General features: G+C 53.6%; 1 long non-coding RNA gene and 1 other non-coding gene across 2 annotated transcripts; one reads left to right on the forward strand and one right to left on the reverse strand.

Annotated features, from left to right (window-relative positions):
* Nucleotides 1-13,233: 13,233 nt before the first annotated feature.
* LOC122469366 lies at nt 13,234-23,072 on the reverse strand. The gene is made up of 3 exons (XR_006293445.1): nt 21,037-23,072; nt 16,200-16,369; nt 13,234-13,425 (listed from the first exon to the last, which is right to left on the reverse strand). It is a non-coding gene; the product is annotated as an uncharacterized LOC122469366 (long non-coding RNA).
* Nucleotides 15,426-15,499, forward strand: TRNAE-CUC. The gene has a single exon. It is a non-coding gene; the product is annotated as a tRNA-Glu (tRNA).
* Nucleotides 23,073-24,474: the final 1,402 nt, after the last annotated feature.

The raw sequence follows: 24,474 nt of genomic DNA on the forward strand, positions 1-24,474 counted from the left end.
TAGAGATGCTTCCCAAGGTATGATGGAAAAAGAGCACGTGTGTACAAATGTATGCTCACATTTGAATTATGGAGACATGGTGCGTGTACCCAAATACGTCCAGGAACGGGGGGCGTCGGGTGGCTCAGTCGGTTAAGCGTCTGACTTCAGCTCAGGTCATGATTTCACAGGTCATGATCTTGCGGTTTGTGAGTTCGAGCCCCTTGTCCGGCTCTGTGCTGACAGCTCAGAGCTTGGAGCCTGCTTTGGATTCTGTGTCTTGCACGCTCTCTGCCCCTCCCCCGCTCATGCTCGCTCGCGTGCTCTCTCTCTCTCTCTCTCTCAAAAATAAACATTTAAAAAAATGTTTTAAATATGTCCATGACCAACAAGAGGGGGTCGGTGCCCAACAAGAGGGCTTACCTGTGTACTAACCCCCAGAAAGGATGAAAGCAAGAAAGGATCCTTTCTCTCAGGCATCCTAAAGGCCAAACCGGGTCACTCTCGGCTTGTACCTCTCCTGGCTGAACCTCCGATTTCCCAGCAGAGGGCGCTCCAACCTCACAAATCCTCCACCTCCGAAAGCTTCCGCTCTCTAAGGTGGGGTCGGGTGGGGGGTCTGGGGAGAGTAGAGAAAAAGAAAGCAGGACCCCAAACTGGCTCCAGGAAATCAAATTCAGACGAAAAGGGCAGCGGTGCAACCGGCTTCGGCGATACTGGTCATACCGGAGGAGCATGGGCCGGAACTCTCCACCTGCCTGGAGAGCAAGTTTCTCCACCCAGGGGTCGTCCGGTTTCTGTGGTGGCTGCGCTCTGCAATCTGGGGGACCTCTTTAAGAAATAAAAAATTACAAATACAATATGAGGTATAGTAAGTGGATGTTTATTTAGAATGGGGGAGAAATCCACACATTTTCTAAAAGCTGACAGTGGCCTGAACATCAGCCCAGGCCTTGGTAGAGGGTCTCACTGAGTGAGGGTCTCCTCAGCTCCAGACTTTTCAGCTTCTTTAGGGGTGGAGGTGATTCCGCCTCTGCCTGCATCACCGCCAGCAGCGACCAGACGCTTGGGAATGGGGAGTCCCGCTTGCCTCCTGAGCCCATCCTGCCATGAAAACCGGCTAGAAAGACTCAGCTCCAACCCCTCTCTCCCCACCACAGTCCTTGGAGCAACCAGTTGAAGCCGCACCATGACCAGGACGCTGTCCCTTCCTCTCTGCCACACCCTGGAGCCTGTCCCCTCTGCCTTTTGAGGAACCAGGGAGATCTCTCTTCTTCCTTGAGTCCTGGCTTCACAGTGGTTTCCCAATCCACTTGCCATTATTTCAAGACTGTAAAACTCACAGCCCCTAAAATGCCTTTCCTAAGGGCCCTGTGAGGCAGGAAATAACCTTTTCTTAAAAATTAGTGGGGAATGCAAGTCTGGGGGATGGGGTGGGGGAGATTACGTACATTTATTTATACTAAAGTGTCAACGACTTCAAGTAAATTCAACAAACATTTATTAGGGGCTTAACTGGGTCCACGGCTGCTGTGGGTATGTTGGGATACATCAGTTAGTAAAAACAAAAGCCATCCCTTACATGGAGTTGATGACATTCCAGCAAGAAGAGACTGACCACAAACAATAAATACAATCGATAAGTGAGTCATACAGTGAGTTAGAAGATAATAAGAGCTATGAGGGTGGGGGGATGAGCCAGGGAAGGAGGTTCAGGAGGTGCATTGTTGGGGGTGTAAAAAGAGGTATTTGAACAGCGACTTGAAGGACGTCTGGAGGAGGAGCTTTCCAGGGAGAGCAAAGGCCCCAAGACAGGAGCAGCCGTTCAGGACCAGTGAGAGAGCCTGTGCAGCTGGAGCTGAGTGAGGGGAGGAGACTGCTCGGTGTGAGGGGTGAGGTGAGAGGGAAGGGCCAGCCCAGGTGGGGGCCCTGAAGGCCAGGATAGAACACGGGGTCTGGGTGAAGGGCGCCCTTGCAGGGTTCGGGCAGCAGAGGGCATACTCAGACATCCTTTGGAAGGGTGTTTGGGCCGCTGCTACGTGAAGACAGACTTTAGGGAGGCGCCTGGAGTGTGTCCAACTTCAGCTCAGGTCATGATCTTGCATTTTGTGGGTTCTAGCCCCGCGTCTGGCTCTGAGCTGTCAGCACAGCAGGGAGCCTGCTTCAGATTCTGTCTCCCTCTGTCTCTGTCCCTCCCCGGCTTGTGCTCAGTCTCTCTCTCTCTCTCTCTCTCAAAAACAAATAAACATAAAAAAAAAAAAAAAAAAAAGACTGACTTTAGAGACTCAAGGGAAGAATCAGGAGAGTCACTTGCGAGGCTATTACAATAACCCAGAGGTGAAGGGGGACGTGTGGAGGCGATGGGGGTGGCAGAACCTTGGGTATATTTAAAGGTGGTGCCAACAAGATTCCCCCAGCAGATGAGATGTGGACTGTGCAGAAAGAGAGCGGCCAAAGGTGACCCAAGGTTTGGGGCCCCGAGCACCTGGAAGAATGAAGTCTTCATCGCTGAAACAGAAAAGTCTCTGAAGGAGCAGATTCGGGTGTTGGAGGTGGGGAGAAGGAAAAGCAATTAATTCAGGGGGTTATTAGATGGTGCAGGGAGGAGTCACACGGGTCCAAGAATGGGCTCCGGGGGAAGCATCGGGACTGGGGTGTATGCTTGGGGGGAACTGGGTGCGGTAGAGATGGCATTTAGTGCCAGGAGACCAGCGGAGGCCCCTGAGGGGCTGAGCAGAGAGACGGGGGCTGGGGGGGCGGGGGGGAGACCCCAGGGTGCAGGGAAAGCGGCCAAGCCACAAAGACTCACTCCAGAACCTCTCCTAGGAACAGTGTCGGTGGGTGGGCAGGACAGGGAGAGCTCAGACAGGCTGAGGGCAAAAGCGACAGGGGAAGAAAGGGACAGGAGGGGGCCCTAAATATCAAATCTCCCATCGGGGCCCCGCAGGAGTCCTTAGTGCGGTCACACCAGCAGCCAAAGACTCTTGGGCTGGGAGGGGACCACAGGCGGTAAACCTCACGGTCTCCACGGCTGGGGTAGCTGCCTCCTACCCCTCCCCCACCCGCCTCCCGAGGAACAAGTAAGAGGAAATAAACGAGAGCACATTATGAACTGTAGAGCTGTATACAAATGTGAGGGTTTATCAATATGCATTTGCTGGAATGTGAGGAGGAGGAGAGGCGGGGAGAGGAGGAGGGAGGGGGGAGGAGGGGACCCTTCACTCAGCTACAGAAGCCCTCCTCTTCAGAGCTCAGTTCAGTCAGGGCCAACCTTCCCTAGCTTCTCAACATGGCTTAAGGAAGACTAGATCGATGGTTCTCGACCGGTGGGGGGGGGGGTGTGATCCCGCCCCCTCCCCCCGAAAGAACATCTGGAGACGTTTTTTGGCCGTCATAGCTTGGGGAAGGGTGCATCGAGGAGGTAGAGGCCAAGGGTGCTGCCGAATCTGTGATGCACACAGGAACCCCGCTGTAGACGGAGTGTTTGTGCTCCCCCAAATCCATGTGTTTAACCCCCAAGGTGGCAGCATTAGGAGATGAGCCTCTGGGGTGTGATTAGATCACGACGGTAGAGCCCTCATGAATGGGAATAATGCCTTTATAAGAGAAACTCCCAGAGCGTTCCCTTGCCCCTCCACCATGTGAAGACACAGAGATGGCCATCTGTAAACCAGGGACCAGCTCCTCAGACCGCAAACGTGGTGGCACCTCATTATTCCAGCCTGCAGAACTGTGGAAAGAGAAACTTCTGTTGCTTATACGCCACCCAGTCCACACTGTTCCTCTGTAGCAGTCTCAACAAACTGACACTAAATGGAGCAGGGGGCAGGTGCTCCTCCCTGTCTTCTAGTGAGAACCGACAATGCCTGGCCCTCGCTTTCCCAGCCTCCCTTGCAACGAGCTGTGCCCATGTGACCCAATGGGGTTCTGAGATGCGAAAGGCAGGCCACTAGGGGCTTCTGGGAAAATCTTTCCTCTTTGATAAAAGGAACAGGCACTGAGAGAGCCTGCCTTCCACTCTGCTCCTGGGCATTGCTGTGTGAGGACGTGATGCTTCACGTTGTGGCATCCGTCGTGTGAACTGGAGGGGGCATCACCAAAAAGGCTGAGGGCAGCAGGGCAGAAAGATGGGACTCGCCCAACTTCAATGACATCACTAAGTTGCTAGGCAACCCTGCCTCACACTCGCCTGTGAAATGAACCAATAAGTGTCTTTCTGTCTTAGGCTTCTTTGAGTTGAGTCCTGTTACTTGTACGAAAGCATCCTAGGAGACACAGATCACCCTCCCCGTGCTTCCTGTGCACAGCATCACTGTGTGACCACTGTCTGGTGACACACGGCCCTCTCCTGCTGGACTGCGAGCCCCTGGAAGCCGGGACTGTGTTCCCGTCTGCGATCTCCACGTGTAGTTAGCAACATGCCTGGCACAGAGTAGGGGCTCAGCGATATCTGATGAATACATTGAAAGAATGGAAGACGGAGTGAAGAGATCCCTGCTCTCAGCCCAGCTGTTGGGTTTCCCGTGAGCCGCTCTGGGGGACACAGCATCCCAGCCACCTGGCAGTGCCCGTGTGTAAACACGTCTGGGGTGAACGCCCACAGATGCCTGAGATGACAGAAGTATTGGCCCAGAGGTTGTGGCTCCAGCACAACTCCGAAAGCAGAAATTCCAAGTGCATGGGGAAAGCCGAGGACTGAATCGTTCCATGGAGCCAGATTGGAAACATGCTGTAAACGCAGATGTTTCTTCTAGAACAGGCCTCCTTACAGACACCCACCCTGCTACCCACCCACACAGAGATAGACTCTTCCACCTGCCAAGACCCCAGCCTCCCAGGGCTAGGGAGGCAAGAAGTCAGCCAGGAACCAGCTGGCCCATGGGGTCTCCCACGAAGAAGGGGTCTTCCCAAGAGCTCAGTGGTAGGGACCCTGACCGGGGGTGGCGAGGGCGACAAAGCGTCATTCCTCCTCACCCCAAGCTCCTTCCATGATGCCAAGGTCAGTCCTGCCCCCTTTCCAGCCTCGACTGGGTGCAGAGCCCCGTTTGGGTTTGCTACAAGGACCCACGTCAGCTTGGCAGGGAGCCCTCAGTGAGAGCGAGGTAGTGTTGTCCAATGGTTAGGGGCACATGCTTTGTGTCAGGCTGGCCTATGCCGCAGTCCTCACTCAGCCGCCCCCTTCCTCCCTCCTTCTCTTCCTCTCTTCCTTCCTCCCCTTACCATCTATGAGGTCCTGCTACGTGCTGGGTGCTGCGTGTGGCAGGAGGGTGACAGCCTTAAGCATCACAGTCGGCCAGATGTGAATTCACACAGCAGCTCCACTGGGTGACACGGAGCTGAAACCACAATCAGGGAGGCTCACAGAAACAAACAGCCACCCGAATATCGCCATGGTAGGAGTGCTCCGGGACAGCATGGCAGCCGTGGGGACTGGCACCAGTCATTCAGTTAATCAGACTCTCGTTGCTGGGACAATAGGACCCACCTCCTGTGGCTTCTCTGAGAATAAATGAGACACCACCCACGGGCCACTAAGCCCGTCACCAGGCCCTAAGTGCCTCCTGATGGGAGAATGGTGGCCACAATCAGCCTCCACTTCAGGAGGCTGATTGCAGGCCTAGAAACCTGGGGACGAGGCTGCAGAAAGGAGGGTCTTGCAGAGGCTTGCGCCCACGGAGCCTGCCAGGGCAGAGCAGAGCTCGTTTCTCTTCCCTTCAGGCCCACCTTCCCTCTGGCCGGGCATTGTCACGCAGCCAATGGGTGGGTTCCAGTCCCCGGGCAGGGCCTGCCTGCTTTCCCTGACCTTGGCCGAACTTCAGCTCCTGGAGTCAAAACAGTATTCCGGAGTCAGTACACTCCTGGACCCAGGTCCCACCGCTCCCCTGGCTCGGGACGCCACGGCCCCAAGGGCAGTCACCCTGCCAGCTGGTAGCTGAGCCGGCTACTGTGCAGAGGTGACAAAGAATGAAGCAATTTGGCCACGTGGAGGCCTGGTTTGGAGCTGGCAAAGCAGCCCTGCAGGCCTCTGCTCCCTCCCCTCGGGAAGGACGGCTGACTGACGGGGACCTGACCTCCCACCCAGAGCTCTGGGGCTGGCGCACATGGGCAGCTAAGGGGAGCCCCTGAGCCCCGCTATCACTGCCGGCCCTCCCTCGTCGTCTCAGGTGGGTGGGACTGCATGGGATCCTGAGGCTCCGGTCTCCTTGCTGCCTCAGTTTTCCCAGGTGGAAGGTCAGCGTGGGAACAGCCAACCCACCATCCTCTCTGCAACAACACAGTGAAGATCCAGAAACTAGAGAGGGCCTCCTCTCTTAGCCAGATGGAGTATGTGTTTTCAGAAGAGTGGAGAGATCGAGAACGGCTCTGACTTCAACAGGTTGCCCGTAAGTCCGAGAAGAAAGAAGGGCAGGGGCCAGGAGAGGACAAGCCCCTCCTCCTTAGGCCCTGGTTGTCTCTTGCACAAATGAGGTAGTGGGGAGCACTGGTGACCCCCCTCAGCTGGAACTCGCCATTGCAGGAGGCTTCAGTTCCGAGGCGGGCAGGCGGAGGGAAGTGGGGCAAAGAGGCAGGAGGTGGTGAGGCCTCAGAACCAGGAGAAAGTCTCCTCTAGGTCCTTAGCCAGCAGGACCAGCCCAGGCCTGCTCTGGCCTCTGGTCTCCAGCCAGGAAGTAATTCAGAAATTCCTCCAGAATGCTGCCAGGGCCTGCTTGCCTTGCCCCCGCCACCCCCTCCACCCCCCCCCCAACCCCCCGCCTGAGCCTGCCTGCTTGGACCAGGCAGACTGCTAGTTTCCATCCCCCAGAAGCCTGCCAGGGACTCCTGCGGCCTCCCTACCTCACTCACAGCTGGTCTGGGGTCAGACGGTGCCGGGAAAGAGCTGGCCGGAGGGGAGTGGCCCTGCATCCTGGGCCAGGGCTGGGGAGAATCCAAGCTCCCAGAAGAGGGTGGAGAGGGGGCCCAACCCTGTGTGTGTTGTGCAGGGGGAAAGAGGGAGGCTCAGCCTCCAGGATCTGCCAGGGGCCCAGCCTGGAGCCTGGCCTGGCTGTCAGAAGCTGGGCCCAGTGCCGTCTGCCCTCCCTGGCAGGGACTGGCCAAGTTAGGCGGAGGCCAGGAGCCTGGGCAGGGCCTGCCTCAACATCCCCACCTTCTGTCCCTGAGGCCACCGAGACTCCCTCCTTGGCATCTCCCGGGATCCCAGGCGGCTAATCCCCTCCCACGAAGATGTCCCAGGAGGCCTGGAGAGGGCGGGCCTCCCTCACATCAGGTTTTTGTCCTTCACACTTGTGGGAAGTTCGGGTTTGGCCCACCTGGAGTAAAACCCCAAGGAAAGGGCAAGGGAGGGATTCGGTGTAATCGGCGGTGAAGATTTGCTTTTGTCAGGGGGCAAGAACCTAGGCAGAAAGGTAGATGAACTTAATCTGTTCAAACCTGGGTCCCAGCCGGGCTTCCCAGCAGCAGGCCCGGTTCTCAAGGCTCACAACCACCTCCTGCCCCCTTCCTTCTCCCGGCTCAGGCTGGCTCTGTGGCTCCCGGGCTGCTTCCCTCCCATTTTCGCAGATAGGGAAGCAGAAGCACTGAAATGCCGGGTGACATCAGCAGCTCGTGGTAGGACAGAGCGAGGCCTCTGCTGCCAGCTTCCTGGAGGCCCTCCCTGGACAGCTCAGCAATGGCCCAAAGCCGAGCGGAGCTCTGGACTCAGATCTCAGCTTTGCCGCTCGCTGGCCTCAGGAGCTCGGGCCAAACACTTGACCCCCAGCTGCAGCTGGCTTCCCTATAAGCGGGAGCGCACGGCCCCTTCCTGGGGTCACTGTGAACACAACCTCAATAAGGCTCATGAGGGGTCTGGCGCCAGGCCTGGCTGCAAGGGAAGCCCTTGGTCAACTGATACTAGCCCTTTCCATGGTGGTAACTCTGCCCCCGACCCAAGCTGCGTCCCCCACATCGCCCAGTGTCAATTCCAGGCCTGGTTTTCAGACCCAGGGTGTTATCAAACTAGAAGGGGATCTGGACATGCCCTTGCCAGAGCTTCCCAGGCCCGGCTGCAGCTCTGGTCACCAACACAGTGAGTTGTGTTTCCCTCCCTTGCCTTGCCTCAGTAGTGAGGCCGGCTACCACGGATGCTGATCAAATGTCAACTGTCCCTGGAGGCCCGGTACGAGCTCCTTCCATTGTTGAAAGAATGCTAAGCACCTTGATTCGTGTCCTGATCTCTCAAATCTGCAAGAGCTGCGGGACACAAATCTTCACTCCTCACCTCCTTTAATAAGAGGAGGGCGCCTCTGGACAGGCCTCCACATCCGCAGGGCTTTTGAGGGTCTGAAAACAAAGCACGGTCCTCTGCTCACCCCAGACGACAACTCTGCCAGCTGTTCTTGCCTGACCAGAAGATCCTTGGCCTTCTACGGCCCCGGCCTGGTCCTCTGACCTCCACCACCTCCACCCACCTGCTTAGAAACCTCAACTAGCTCCCTGACTCAGTTTCCCCTAAGCTGATCTTCCCCCTAAACGTGCACATCTCCTGATTTGGCCTCTGCTCCTGCCTGAGGCCTGATCCCTGGTTCCAGACCTCCAGCCATGAGCTCTGCACATCAGATGCCCCCCCCCTCCCCTGCACACACACACACACACACACACACACACCTGCTGACCACTCCCACCTCTCACCAGATCTTCCTGACCTTCACCCCTATTCACTAATCCAGGACCCAAGGCCTCTGCAAAGTGCCCCCTAATCCTTATCAGGAACTTCTGGAAAATTCAGGGCATCTTGAGTGCATTCACAGACCAAGCCAATTCATCACCAGGTGGCACCTGGGGGTTAACTGTGTGGGCACCAGTGACACTTGCCCCATCCCTATTCTTAAGGACACTGCCCTACCTGGAGTTACAATCATGCTCCTGTCCATGTACGCAATTCCAGGGAGGGAATGTCTCTGTTCTTGCCATGTCTCACTCTGGAAAAGCCCCCAAAGCCGGGCTGCTTGTGCTCCCACTGACACAAACCATTTTTAATAAGAATTCTTCCCGCTGTAATTTTCCACATTCCCTTCCATTTCCACCTCTAGTTTCTACATGGCTCAAGTGTGACAGGAGTCCTCGTATTACCCCCACCCCCGGATGCCTCTAGGTCCTAGCACTTGGGACATGACCCTCTCCCTGGAGATGAATCATAACTCACGGACCCCTCCAGTGCCCTGCAAACAGATTTCTAGAAGGCCTTCCTGCACAGACAGGTCTTCAGCGGAAGCTGGGACCCTGCTACACACCCGTCAGCTCAGCCTGGCTCCAAGGCTGTGCCCTCTCCTCACCAAACTCCGCCACCTGCCCGAGACTCACTCCTCTCCGTCCGTGCCCCCCCCTACAAGAGATCCTGTCCTTGATCCTTCCGCATCTGAGACATTTCATAATCCTCCCCTGTCTCAACACAACCCGTGCGGAAGCCCGCCTGACAGATCCCACTTTACCCTCCTCTGGCCATGTTTTTGTCTCTCCCACGTCTTGTTTCCTGGATGGCATCCCTTCCGGCGCAGGGTGAAAGGCGAGCGCGGAGCACTGGATGTAAGGCTGGCGGACCTCTCTTTCTTTCCACGAATTCAATGGGAGGCCTGCCGAGGGGCGTCTTTCGTGTCCATCCATTCCCCACACCTTCCCGTCTCGGGGGAAAACGCTGCTGCTGCCAAGCCCACGCGTTGTGTGTTTACTCCCCAAGATGACAGACGTAAAGATATTTCAGAAAGGAAAAGTACTGCTCTCTTCTTAACCATGGTAATGGCATTTCCTCGTCGCCCCTGACCAGAAACAACCCAGTGAATGTCATGATTACACACGTCCTGTGCAAAACTCCATGGTGAGTGGCACCTCAAGAAACACAAAGATATCCAAGATAAAGTCCCTGTTGGGGGCGCCTGGGTGGCTCAGCCCGTTAAGCATCTGACTTCGGCTCAGGTCTCGATCTCACGGTTCATGAGTTCAAGCCTCACGTCGGGCTCTACACTGACAGCGTGGAGCCTTCTTTGGATCCTCTGTCCCCCTCTCTCTCTGTTCCTCCCTGGCTTGCTCTCTCTCTCACAACATAAGTAAACAAACAAATAAAAATAAACATTCAAAGAAAAAAGTCCCCATCCTTAAAGTGTCTCTTAGTGTATTCTAGGACACAGACTCTTATGAAAACTATGAAGTGGCCCCAGAAAAATGCAGCCTCCCCCAATGTTGCAATTTCAGGGGCTCTGCTGACCCTCTGTAGACCATCCTTGGACCTCCCACGGGTACATGCCCACAGGATTAGGAACCCATCCTCCGGGCAGCTTACAATCCATGGAAGAACACCAGATGGGAATTTCAAAGGAATGTGGGCATGAGGCCAGCCCTGTGAGAAGCAGAGCACTGTGGGGTAGTAGTGGAGGACGGCATGACTGTCCATGGACAGGACTAGGAGGAGCCGGAACGGGCTGGCCGAGCTAGACTCAGCACTGGGGCGGGGAGGCCACAGTTCGAATGCAGTGCTGCTGAGCATTTGGGGTCCACCCTGAGCTGAGAGGAAAGCAGGAGATAACAGGCCCAGAAGACTCTGCAGGGCTAGAGAATTCCAGGTTGTAGTTGCAAAAAAAGACATCTCTGGGGGCACCTGGGTGGCTCAGTCAGTTAAGCCTCTGACTCTTGATTTCGGCTCAGGTCATGATCTCCGTGAGTTAGAGCCCCGAGGCAGGCTCCGTGTTAACAGCATGGAGCCCTGCTTGGGATTCTCTCTCTCCCTCCTCGCCCCCTCTCTCTGCCCCTGCCCCCTCTTAAAAAAAAAAAAAGAAAGAAAGAAAGAAAATCTCTATCTAGATGTTCTAGTGGAGAAGCTTGGAAAGCTTATTAGAGTGCAACTAGCTTTCTCCCAAGTTCTCAAACTTCAGTGTGCATCAGAATCAGAGGGGCGGGAAGCCTATGAAAAGTGGAGGAATAAGCCCTTCCCCTTTGGTCCGAGGGCCCGGAGATCTGCATTTTACAGCACCCAAGTGGTGCAGCTAATCCACAGACCAACCGTATTCCCTCGGAGAGGGCGGAAAAGCTCCCACATCCACAAGGATTCATCTGTCACGGCTCTCTTTCCCTCGAGGTGCAAATCACAGATCAGCAACCCCAACATGGCCCACACATAATTTGCCACCCCTTCCCATGGGAAAGCCCCTTGCCTCCTGGCCCGTGGGACTTGGGGCTTTGATGAAAAAGTGGGGGCAGGACCACCTGGCGGGCCTTGCTCTCGGGGACTGGGGGCACTAGGAGTGACATTGCCGCCAGCGCCCCAGGACGGCCAGCTCAGCAGGGTGGGGGGAGGGGCTGCCTCCTCCCCTCCAACCCCTTCCCCTCCAGCTGCCACACACCAGCCCTTCCCCTCTGGTCCCACCCTCACCTCAGCCTGTGCTTTGGGAGCACACAGTCTGTGTCCTCACTGGGACCTCTGGAGCTGGGACCGGCAGGGCTGAGCCTAGGACCGGGATTGGAGGAGCAGGGGGGTGACAATGAGGAAGGGTTGCTGCTCAGAGTGAAGCGGCCCTGCCTGGCTGTGCCTGGGGAAGCCCGCCAGGCAGACAGAGGATCTGAGGCCCATGCTGCTGTGAACTGCGCAGGGCAGAAGGGGGAAGGGTCACAGAAAGGGGCTCAGACACTGCCAGACCAGGGATCACCTCGATTTAAAGCCTGAAGACATGGAAGGCAGCAGGTCCTGTCACTTTTGGAGATGAGGCTTGGTGGCAAGGAAACTGGGGATTTGCCACTCTCCCTCGCCCCCCCCCGCCACCCTCCCTCCTCCCTCTCTACACCCCCTCCCCAGACACTTGCTTGGGAGAGAGAGGGAGGAATCACAGGGTTCTATCAAAGCCTTTAGGACTCATCTGGTCCAGTGCCCTCGTTTTATAGGTAAAGAAACTGAGGCCCAGAGAGGAGAAAGACTGTGTGTCCAAGGTCACATGGCTTACTGGAGACAGAGCTTGAACCCAGAACCCCTAACTTCCCTCAAAATGGCCTTTCCTCAACCCTGAGACCTAAATAGGTCCCACGAGGGGGGATATTCAAATATTTTAATGACCCCAGCAGCACAGCCTCAGCACTCAGAATGGGCACTGTCCTTGGCAGTGGGTCAGGGTCCTGGAGGCCCCAGAGATGTCCCTGTAGTTGTGGGATCTGGGAGATGTCCCAGAGTTCCCAGGGAGAGTGACTGGGACAGTGGTGGGGGGTTTGGCGGGGAGGCTTGGGCAGCTATGTACCAACTGGAATGTAAGTATTTCAGTCTCAGCAATGCTGTACCCATTAAATGCCAGCCAGGGAGCCAAGGGTAAGAGAACCCCCCTCCCCCTTTAGAACAGGTCTCTTGGGAGGGGACTTCCCTCCCTCAGTGAACTGAGCCCCTGGCTTGCCAGAACAATCAGTACCCCATTTGCATGGGGTGGGGGAGGGAATGAGAGAAAATCAAATGACGGGGACCAAACTCTAGCTTCTGGACACCTGGCCCAGGTCACCCAACAATGGACGATACAAACCCCAGTCTTTTCCCTGTGGCCAGCAGCTTTGTGTGCTAAACCTGGAAACGGCTGATAAAGTGGGTGTTTTCAGCTCTTGGCAGCCGCAACATCGCCATTTGGCTGCTGAAGGGGTACGGAGCGAGACTGTTGAGGGCTCCTCTGCGTCCTCGACACCACAGGGTACCCAGAGCCTGGGGTGACCCAGCTCAGCATCGGGAGCCCCTTCAAACTCTGTGATTCAGCAGGGTACAGACACCTCGGGAGGGGTAAGTCTACAGTCCTACAGAAAATGAGGGCACAGACGGAGTGGGCAGGGAACTCTCACCCCTAGAGAGCGAGCGAGGGAAGAGGAAGGGCACAGGCTTTGGCATCAGACCAACAGCACGTAAATCCTGACTCAGCCCCTCGCTGGTTCCTGCGAACTTGACTCATTGAGTTGTCTGTAATGGGACCAATCATACTGACCTCACAGGTCACGGTGAGGAGCAAACGCTGTGCATAGTCCTCAAGTGACATGGTGGGTTCACACATGGCATTTGTCAATCGTGCTTCATGACTTTTATATTCTACGCAACATCCGTCGTTTGTACGTGTGGAACTGACATGGAGTCTAACAAGGTTCTTTTTTTTTAAATTTTTTTTTTAATGTTTTTATTTAGTTTTTAGACAGAGAGAGACAGAGCATGAGCAGGGGAGGGGCAGAGAGAGAGGGAGACACAGAATCCAAAGCAGGCTCCAGGCTCTGAGCTGTCAGCACAGAGCCCGACACGGGGCTCGAACTCACAAACAGAAAGATCGTGACCTGAGCCAAAGTCGGACGCTTAACTGACTGAGCCACCCAGGCGCCCTGTGAGGTGCGCGTTATTGAGGGACGTATTACTGCAGCTCCCCCGCGGACTTGTCACTCTCTCCTTCTCCGGTGACCAGAAAGGATCCCCTGCACCTTCAGAAAAGAATCACAGGAGACATCTTAGCTTCTCACCTTGTAAGAAGGTCCCTTTGCTTTTGGAGCAACATGGGGACACCAGGGGGGTTGTCCCCCTGCTCTTTATCCAAACATAAGTGGGGCCTCCAGTGTCTGCCCTGCTGAGGGTTCAGTGCAGCCGGGAAGAGGTGAGAAGGGCCAGGCATAGCGCCCAGATGTTCGTTGTATCGTTGTGTTACTGCCCACACCCAGCCCAGATGTTCATTGTCTCACTGCAGCTGCTTTCTTTCCCTCTGACCTGAAGACCTTCTCTCTCCGGTGGGGGGGGGGGGGGGGGGGGGGGGGGGGGGGGGGGGGGGGGGGGGGGGGGGGGGGGGGGGGGGGGGGGGGGGGGGGGGGGGGGGGGGGGGGGGGGGGGGGGGGGGGGGGGGGGGGGGGGGGGGGGGGGGGGGGGGGGGGGGGGTTGCTGGGAAAAGGGGCAAAGGAAGGGGTCTTGCCTGATCACATCCCCCAATCATTTTATTTTTAACCTTTTAAAAAATGCATAAGCCCCAAGTTTATTCATCGTCTTGCAGCTGGCTGGCTGAGGAGTGTCCTGGGGTAAAATCACCCTAAAGCTGGCGCTTGCCCAGCACCTTATAGCCCCGCGAGAGGGCTGAGTGTAAAACCTCCTGTGGAAGCCAGGCGGAGAGGTCAGTACCCGCCAGTGTCCCCTGAGCCCGCAGAGTCAAAGTGTGCACTGCGGCGGGGGAGCTGGGGGCTGCCCGCTTCCTCTCCCAAGGAGACGGAGAAGGTGACCGTCACTCTCAGCTCTGCCCCTGCTCAGCTTTCTGTAGCCTGCGCTGGCCCAGCTCCTTTCAGACCAACACCTAGATCCCACTCTGGGTTCTTCTTCCTCCCCACTCATCGGAGGCCTCCATGCCCTGGTGCAGAATGGGGGCTCAGCGTCAGACAGACTTGGCCTTCCTGCCTCTCCCAGCCACCACCTGTGTGACCTCGGCAGGTTGCTTAAAAGTGGAGCCACAGTTTGCTTGTCTGTAAAATGGGAGCAGCACTCACCCTCCCAGGGTTGTGAGACAGACAAGATAGTGCACGTAAGGTGTTGAGCCCAGTGCCTGGCTCAGGGTCAGACAAGGGTAGCTATTTTTATTCTTATTATCATTGCCCCATCACGGCAGGGAAACAGGTTAATAAGAGTCATTAAAGGAGGCCTGCTGGGCAGCTGTCCAGATTCTAAACCAGGAGGAGGCTCACATTCTGGGTGCTAAAACATCACGCGTCCTAACACGACTGAGCAGGCTGCCTTCTCCAGCACCTCTCCAGGAAGGAGAGACCTCAGGAGACCACAGGACCCACTGGGACAAGCTGCCTAGGGCCAGGGAGAGACTTTCACCAAGGAATATGCTCCATCCCGAGCCACCTTCCAAAGAGGATAGTCTGGTCACCGGCAGGGCATTCACTGAGGAAGAGGGGTCGACAACCTGGGGGCAGGACCAAAGCGCCAAGGAGAGTCCAGGAGAAACTGAAGCCTCTGCCAGCTTCCTTCTCCTACCCCTGCGCCCCAGGCAGGACTCAGCCTCTCCTCCGAACAAATGTTGAACAAGTACTTAAATAACACAATGTGTAGGCATCCTGAAGAATGAACATGCCAGGACACCACTCATCCCAGCTTGGCCTGCCTGATTCTCCAGGGGCTTCTCCCAGCAGGAGCATCAGACACCAGGATGTGGGCGAAGCCCGGAAGGGGCGGGGGCGTGGGGGCGGTTGGGAAGGAGCGCTCTCAAAGCCCCACTCTTTGGCCATCTTCTCTGAAGCTTTCACCACCTCGCTCGCTGAGGCTCTCTCTCTTTGGAGCAGGGCTGCTCGAAACGTGGTCTGGCACGCCGTGCACGCTGCTTGCTCAGATCCAGGATGAGAGAAGTCCGAGAACTGTCCCCAAGCATTTAGATACTGTCACAGCAATTCGACAGAACGGTTTTATGTCAGTTGAATCTAATAAAAAAAAATTGGGGGGGGGGGCGCCTGCTGGCTCAGTCGGTAGAGCATGTGACTCTCACTCTCAGGGTTGTGAGTTCAAGCCCCACGTTGGGCATGGAGCCTACTTCAAAAAAAATTGGCTTGTATTTTATGTCCCTTGTTCATTTCATTTTCTTCCAGCAATTCTTTTGTGTTATGTTTTACAAAAGAAACGGCTCGTCATTGATTACACATTAGGAAAACAATTGGCCCGTGACCACAGAAAGTTGGAGAAGTTCTGCTCCAGATGTTTTTTCCTTCTTCGTCTTAGAAACCCTCACGTCAACGCGGTACGTTAAAATGTGCCACTTGGGGAGCGGGTGCCCAAATGGGGCAAAACGCCCCAGTCCCAGGACCCAGCAACGTACCTGAGCCCGGTCACCTCCCCTCCCCACCTGATCTGCCCAGCTCAGAATTTCCCCCTGGACAAGTGCTCCCTGGGGTCCGTTCACAGCCCTCTGTCCTCCCCTGGAGCCCACAGGACTTGCTGTCTCCACCACTCATTTGGCGATTTCGTTAATTAAAAAAAGTTTTTGAGTACAAAGCTTTATGCTATGGAATGAAACATGGGCCCCCTCCAGCTGGCCTCCGTGTGTTGCCTCTTGTGGCTACTTTTCAGCCTCTGTTGCCCACGCATGGCTGCCTGTGTGTGGAATCTTGCACTCCCAGCTCCCGGGCTCCAGGGGTGCCAAGCCTACCTCCCACCCTTAACGCTTGGCCTTGCTGGGCACCTGGCGCTGCAGGAGGCAGGTGCACAAATATATGGATAGACTCACAGGGGAACTGCCGAGAGGGCTGGCCACGTGGGGAAAGGGAGGAGCCGAGAAACTCCTTTCTCTTTCTTCCGTGTTTATTTGCAAGCACCAGGGCATTTTCCTTTTTGCTTTGAAGCATGCTGATTTTTTTTTCTTTAAGTTATACATGCAGAGGGTAAAAAATTCAAAACCTGTAGATAGGAGACAATAGGAAGGTTATGGGCAGCCCGCCAGCCCCAGGACCCCATTCCAGAGACCACTGCTCGCACCCCGCCTTTTCCAGGGTGTCCCGTGCATCTGCGGGCACTTTAGTGTAGATCTACCGCGCGCCCATGAGAAGGCACCGCACAGCCCTCCTGCACTTAACAATTGGCCCATGACCACAGAGAGCTGGAGAAACTCTGCCCCAGATGTTTTTCCATCTCGGTCTTAGAAACCCTCACGTCAGCTTAGTACGTTAAAATGTGCCACTTAGGGAGTTGTTCTGTTTTAACAACAGATCCTGCAGCCAGCTACCCATTCTGGTGTGCTTTCCTCAGTCTTTTCTCACAGACCTAGAGCTAGAAGGTTCCTCAGAAACCTGCTCTTCCAGGGATGCCCACGTGGGGCCTCGGGAGCAGAGCAGATGTGTTGGAGTCACCTGACCCAGGTCTGGGCCCGCACCCCTGACCAGGGGTGAGTGGAGGCTTCTTGGGAATTGGGGTGTCTTTAAGACTTCTCAGCCTGGGAATTTCGGGGGAACCTCACGTCCTCACGCCAGATTTAGGACTGGCAGATTGCCTACAAGTGAGGAAAGCGAGGCTCAGAGAAGGCAAAGGATTGCCCAGGTTACACAGGAAGTTGGTGGCAGGGAGACTCCCAGCCTGGGGTGTTGTATTCGCCCCTGCGTCAGGCCTGAGGGCCTGGGTGAGTTCCCAAGGACTGCCTATCCCATGACTGCAAACCGCGTGGCTCAAGACAACAGAAATTTATTCTTTCGCAGCTCAAGAAGCCAAAAGTCCAAAACCAAGATGCTGGCAGGGCCATACTCCTCCCGAAGGCCTCAGGAGGGCATCTTTCCTTGCCTCTTCCAGCTTCTGGTGGTTCCTAGCGTTCCTTGCCTTGTAGGCACATCGCTCCAATCTCCACCTTTGCTGTCACGTGGTTCTTTCCTGTGTGTCTCTGTGTGTCTTCCCTTCGTATAAGGACACTCACCATTGGATTTAGGGCCCATCCCAAATCTGGGACAGATTATACCTTATATAAATTATACCTTAACTTAAAACATCTGCGAAGACCCTATTTCATATACTGGGGTTCCAGGTGGACGAGAATGTGATGGGGACATTATTCAGTCCACTACAAAGCCTTCTTTTGTAAGCAGTTCCTTGGGCAAACTAGAGGCCTGTTTTGAGCTCCCAACTCAGCCGCAGCCTTCCGGCAGCCTAAATCTTGGGTGCCAGTGGGCCCAGAGAGGCACCTTCAGGCCGGGAGCTGTGCACCCAAGTTGCTCGGCATAGTGACCCAGATCCCTGCGCCAGGCTGGCCCCCCCACCCCCAAGCACTGTGGGGGTGAGATGCTCACAGCTGACCCCTTCTTCTGAGAATTGCCCCCGGCCTACTGGAGCTGCACAGCCTGAAATGCTGGTTGTTTCCTGACTGAGGCAATGACTGACCAATACTGGGACACAAAAGGCCAGTCTCCTTGCCTCACGATGTGACCGATTTCGTGGCGCTGCTCCTACTCTGGAGCTCCCCCAAAAAACAGCTGAGGCCATACCTCAGCCGAACACACCAAGATGCCAAGATCTTCCCTGCCCCCTCCTGCTCCCCTCACTCCCCTGGCAGTCACCTGAGAGCCCTCCCTCAAAAACTCACGTGTGCAAGAATCCCCACCTCACTGCTCCTAGGCAACCTGCCCTAACCTGACAGTGGGGCAATGAGGCTGTGTGCGACCGGGAGGGGAACAGAGAGGGTGGCTCTCCTTCCAGAGTCAGCAAGCCACGCAGCCTTCCTCACCCAGCTCTCCCTCTGCATTCACCAGGTAGGCACACCCTGGGTACCAGGCGCCAACCGGGAAGAGAGGGTAGAATGGGCACAGCAGAGGAAGAAGGGGTAAAATAAACGGGTTTCACCATGGAGCTTGTCATAAGGAAGTCAGATGCACAGACATGCGCTGACTTGAGAGCAATTACGGGATAGTGCGTGAGCATGCCCGAACCAACCAGTATCTCCTGGTTATCTCAGGGACAAGTCACAAAGGGTTTCTGAGCAGGAATCCATTGCTACGTACTCTCGCCACCCTCCCCCTTTGGCTTTATGTTGTTAGTTCAAATCCCGGGAGGGGAAGGATCAGTGGTGCCAAGCGTCGGTAGGGCTCACGATCGACCAGCACCCAAGCTACTCTTGTTAGTTAATTTGTTGGGACGCTAGTTAGTTAGCTGGTTAGTTCGAGGAAGAGGGAAATGTGGGTCAGTCCAGGCAGAGAGAACAACATGGACAGGGGCCCAAAGACATATGCATGGCCCGGTTAGGGCAGTGCCACGAGTTCCGCGTGAGGGAGCGTGAGAAGTGTCGCTGGAACAAAGCCCTGGAGTGAGGCCGAGAGACCAGGTGGGATAGAGGGGGCCTTGAGTGCGAAGCAAAGGAGTTAGGATTTCTCCTTGAGAGTTGTGAGTAGGCACGGGCAGGGTTTTAGAAGGAAAACTACTTGATCGTGGGCTAAGCGGGTGCAGGGGATTAAGAAGTACAGCACAGCACAGGGAATATAGTCAATAATATTGTCAGATACTTATTGTGATGAGCATCTTGTAATGTACATGTGTTGCATCACTACACATTGTACACCTGAAACTAACTTAATATCATATGTCACCTCCTCACCTATACTTCAAGTTGAAAAAATGTTAAGTACTTGCTCAGATTTTCATTTTAGATAGATTACTTTGGTTTGGAGGGTAATTCCATTGTTAGAAGTAAGTCAGTAAGTCCAGCCTATACTCAAGGGGAGAGGAGTCAGCCTCCGCCTTTCGGAAGGAAGAGCGTCAAAGATTCATGGACATGTTTTGAAGAGACCATACGACGTGTTTAGGAGACTATAGGAGTACTCCAGGAGAGAGATGTCACGGCCTGAGCCAAGGCAGGGACAGTGGAAACAGAGAGGAGAAGTGTCTTGAGAGTTATTCTTATGGGGTGGCTCACAGGTGCAGGGAACTGTGATGAGTCAGGAGCCAGTTGGCAGGAGCCGCCTCGGCCACAGGACCCTTCACATGCAGAGGTGGCCTGAACTGCCTCCACCTGCAAAAAGGAAGAGGCTGGCAGGCAACCAGCGGTCTCCGGGAGTGTTTGAATGTAGTAGACCTCTGTAGCAGCTCGGGGAATGGAACCAGCACTAACCAGGCTGAAAGCTTCCCAGAGCCCAGCCATAGAACCTTTTGGACTTATCCCTCCAGAGAACAGTTAGGGTGAGAGCCCTGCCCCTCACAAAACACGGAAGCCAGGGGTGGACAATGATGACAGCAGAGCAACACGTGCTAAGTCAGGGTGTCAAGGTCTATAGCTTCACCAACCTGAATGTGACAAGCACTCCCGGGGTCACTCACTCATTCAATAAACATTTGCATCGGCCCTCGCAACTGTGACACCGGAACAGTCACAACGAACAATGCTTTCAAGGTGCTGAGGAAAAAACTGTGTCCAGCCCACAATTCTATATCCAGCCCAACTGCTATCAGTCAGTGTGAGGTGAGAACACAAAGGTTTCAGACATGCAAGGCCTCAAAATATTTACTTCTAAGGCACACTTTTTCAGGAAGAAAGGAGGGATTTGTGCCACCAAAAAGAGAAAGGAATAAAGGATCCCCAGGATGATGGAGGGAAGGAGCATTCTAGGATGATGGCAGAGTTAGCTAGTTCAGCTTGAAGCAGGACAGGGCTCCCAGAGAGAGGAAAAAAAAAAAAACAACAAACCCAAACAGCTAACCAAGCAGACAAAAAAGAAAGAAAGAGGCAAATCTAGTAACTCCGAGTTGCATAAGAGAGGAAATATAATCATGGTGCACTACAGGGCTCAGCTGTGAACTAGTTTTACACGCACATAATAATGTAAACACTAAATAGTGGTTTCAGCAAAAATGTCAGAGAACAGGTGCGTTAGGCTGAGGAGTAGGGTGTGTGGTTAGAGACCTAAATCCTAAGATTCCACTATAGAAAGTCAACTGATAATATCTAAAATATTATAAATATCTAAATATACAAAAATATCTAATACATATTAAATGTTATATATATTATATATAACATCTTTAGGGGAGCCTAGGTAGCTCAGTCTGTTGAGCATCTGACTCTTGGTTTTGGCTCAGGTCATGATCTCACAATCATGAAATAGAGCTCCACATCGGGCTCTGCACTGAGTGTGAAGCCTGCTTAGGATTCTCTCTCTCTCTCCCTCTCTCTTTCTCTCTTTCTGTCTCTCTCTCTACCCCTCTTCCCCACTCACACTCTCTATCTCTAAAATAAAGTGTAAAAAAAGACATCAAAAAATAAATAAAATAAAAAATATATAGTACATTTAGAAATCTGGAGGTACATAGCATAACAAATTACTGAAAAAGTGAAATGTAGGGGCACCTGGCTGGCTCGGGCAGCAGAATGTGCAACTCTTGATCTTGGAGTTTTGAGTTCAAATCCCACACTGGGCATAAAAATTACTGAAAAAAAAGTTTTTTAAGTTAAAAAAAATAAAAATTAAAAAATAATAATAAAGATAGTTGCCTCTGGAGGTTTCATTATAAGTCCCCTAGTGTATTTGATTTTTAAAAACCTATTACTCTGATTAAAGCAATAAAATACATGCATACATACATACATACATACATACCAGAATGGCCTGCTGATGAGGGAGTCAAGGCAGCACCTCTTTCCTTTTCCGTGAAGGAGCTGGAGAGGCAGTGGTCTCCAGAACCCCAAGAGCGAGGTTTAAGTGGGCAGCAGGGTTAGAAGTCTTCTTGGCTGAGTCACATCAAATCCACGTGTCGAAAAGCCTAGCGTCTTCATTTGGGGAAGTTCTACCAGTGCCTTGCAATGGCAGGTGAAGAACTAAAGGCAGAAAAAGCCGGTAGAAGTTCCTGCAAACAGCATCCAGGTCCCAGCTGAGCCGGATATTGAAGTCATAAACTTTTACCTGGTGAGCCAGGCTGCGTTTATGCTTCCTAATGAGTCTTTAACTGGTCCTCCTTTTCTCCCTTAGAGAAAGACTTGGACAGTTTTGACTACGTGCATGGACACCAAGGTCAGGGACTAGCCTTCAGCCAGACCGTGAAAGGGGGGCTGCATGCCTACACTAGGGAGATATCTGTTGCTTTACCCTGACCAGCACGGATGGACCTTCTTCCGGGTGGGACCCCATCCTTCCCTCCCTTCAGTGGAGGTAGGGCAGACATCTCACCAGACTCCGTCGAGGAGCACATGACTCTGACATAATCAATGGCAGCACTGTGTGTCCTTGACTTCCATGATTGGCCAAGAGAGGGCATGTGACCTCGCTGAGCCAACGACAGCCCTTGTCAGCATTTTTGCTGAATGACTGGAGAAAAAAGACTGTTTCACTGCTGGGGTTGCTGTGACGCAAGTGTGACATTGCCATCTGGCCACTGCCAGGTGAGAAACTGCCTCAGAACGAAGCCCACTCAGGGAAAAGCGGCACTGAGAGAGGAAAGGAAAAAAGTTCCTGATGACAGCATCTGGGCACCCTGATCCAGCCATGCCTGAAAACCACAACCCCTAAGACTTTTTAATTGGGTCAGTAATCCTTTGGGGGACTTTATGCCACTTGTAACTGCGGAGATTTTGAGTGCTAGACCCCCTGGGAGATAACGTGACAGAAGAGGGAGACCCCCAAGGGAAAATACAAAATCAGAATAACCAGGTTATCTAAGCCAGCCACCATCCCCCAACCACTGTGATTCTCCCTCCAGGGCTACCCCTGTACCGGGAATTGTTTTATCAGGGGAGGCTTATTCCCTTACATGTGCATATATACAATCCTGCAGACTCATTATTAGGAGGGTCATGTGTTGACAGACCCTGTCACATGCTCAGATATGTAGACGTCAGCGATTTGCCTGTTATCTGATCCAAACATTGTTTCCGCATCTGGCCCCACTTAGGGTCATCCAGTTTCTGCTCAGACTCTCCCCTGGGTGCGGACTGCCCCTGACTCACTGTCAACTTTTCCATTGAGCCAAGAACCAAGAGCAGAGCTGGAAGGTTCTTCCTCCATCTGCCCAAGCCAGTTTCTGTTTCCCGAAACCTTCTGCAGTCACTAGCAACAGAGGAAAAGTCCAAGCCCACTTCGAAAGACAGTCCTTCAGGTGTTCAAGGAGAGCTGGCATCTCCCTTTTTACTAGTAGGGATTGAGTTCAGCTGCAGGAAACAGAAACCAGACTAAGGCGGCTTAACCAAATGCAGAGGGAGAGAGCTCTTTGCATTACAGTAGGGCTGGGTGGGTGGCCCAGAGCTGGGGCGACAGCTCCATGACCACCTCAGTGTCCCCATTCCTTTCTACCTATCTGCTCCACCGTCAGTAATAGGTACCTTTTATCCTTGGGGTTGCCTCATGGTTGCAACGTGGCTCCTGCACCTCCAGACTCCAGTCTACACTCCAAGCAGGAAGAAAAAGAAAAGCAACAAGGAAACAAAACCTTCCCAGAAAGACCCAGCAGACTTCTGTTCGTGTCCCACAGGCCAGAATTGTGTCACATGGGCTCCACAAGTCGCACCGGGGCAGAGGACGTCTTCTGTTTATTTGCTTCCAACTGGACGTCACTGCCTCAAATAAAAATAAAATGATGCCAAGCGCTATTGGTAAAGAAAAAAGGGAGAATGGTCACAGGGCAGGCAACCAGCAGTTGCTCCAAAAGCTTTCTCTAGACCAAATTCTTTTTTTTTTTCAACGTTTATTTATTTTTGGGACAGAGAGAGACAGAGCATGAACGGTGGAGGGGCAGAGAGAGGGAGACACAGAATCTGAAACAGGCTCCAGGCTCTGAGCCATCAGCCCAGAGCCCGACGCGGGGCTTGAACTCATGGACTGCGAGATCGTGACCTGGCTGAAGTCAGACGCTTAACCGACTGCGCCACCCAGGCGCCCCTCTAGACCAAATTCTTGTATGGAGAGGCTCAGGTCTCGACTTGGGAGGGGTGGTCAGACAGGCCCCCAACTCCAAGTCCAGCCCCACTACTTCCTTAGTGGGATCACTTTAGGAGATGTTCTTGAGCTCTTTGAGCTCCTCTTTGCTCATTTGTTTAAAGAGGATAAGTGTGCTTTTCTCAAGGGTTTCTGGAGTGATTAAAGCACCTCCATGCAAAGTACCTTAACATTTAGACACTCACCAAATGTTAATTACTCTCTTACTTCCTGTGATTGCTCATCACATGACATGTTTCTAGTCCTTTCCTCCTGAACACGCTTCTAAGATCTGCTCTAATGTCTCTTTTAATGTTTTCAGTTTTTAAAGTAATCTCTACACCCAACATGGGCCTCGAACTTATGACCTAGAGATTAAGAGTCTCACGCTCTACCGACTGAGCCAGCCAGCCGCTCCCCCTACCCCGAAGCTACCTTTTATTTTTTATTTCTTAAATGTTTATTTATTTTTGAGAGAGAGAGAGAGAGACAGAGACAGAGTGTGAGTAGGGGAGGGGCAGAAAGAGAGGGAGATACAGAATCTGAAACAGGCTCCAAGCTGTCAACAGAGAGCCTGACTCAGGGCTTGAACTCAACAAACCGTGAGATCATGACCTGAACCAAAGTCAGATGCTTAACTGACTGAGCCACCCAGGTAACTGGGGCTACCTTTTAAAAGAGACATTAGATAAATAAACATAAAAAAAATTTTTTTTAAAAGAAGGGGGCGCCTGGGTGGCTTAGTCGGTTGAGCATCCAACTTTGGCTCAGGTCATAATCTCACAGTCTGTGAGTTCGAGCCCCGCCTCGGGCTCTGTGCTGACAGCTCAGAGCCTGGAGCCTGCTTCAGATTCTGTGTCTCCCTCTCTCTCTGCTCCTCCCCTGTCTCTCTGTCTCTCTCTCTCTGTCAAAAATAAGTAAACATTAAAAAAAATTTTAAAGAGGCATTAGAGGGGCACGTGGCTAGTTCAGTCGGTAGAGCATGAGACTCTTGATCTCCAGGTCATGAGTTCAAGCTCTACACTGGGTGTAGAGGTTACTTAAAAAAATAAGATAAATAGGGGCGCCTGGCTGGCTCAGTTGGGAGAGCTTGCAATTCTTAATCTTGGGGTTGTGAGTTTGAGCCCTACC

The sequence above is a fragment of the Prionailurus bengalensis genome, chromosome B3 (assembly GCF_016509475.1).
Source record: "Prionailurus bengalensis isolate Pbe53 chromosome B3, Fcat_Pben_1.1_paternal_pri, whole genome shotgun sequence".
NCBI classification, from domain to species: domain Eukaryota; kingdom Metazoa; phylum Chordata; class Mammalia; order Carnivora; family Felidae; genus Prionailurus; species Prionailurus bengalensis.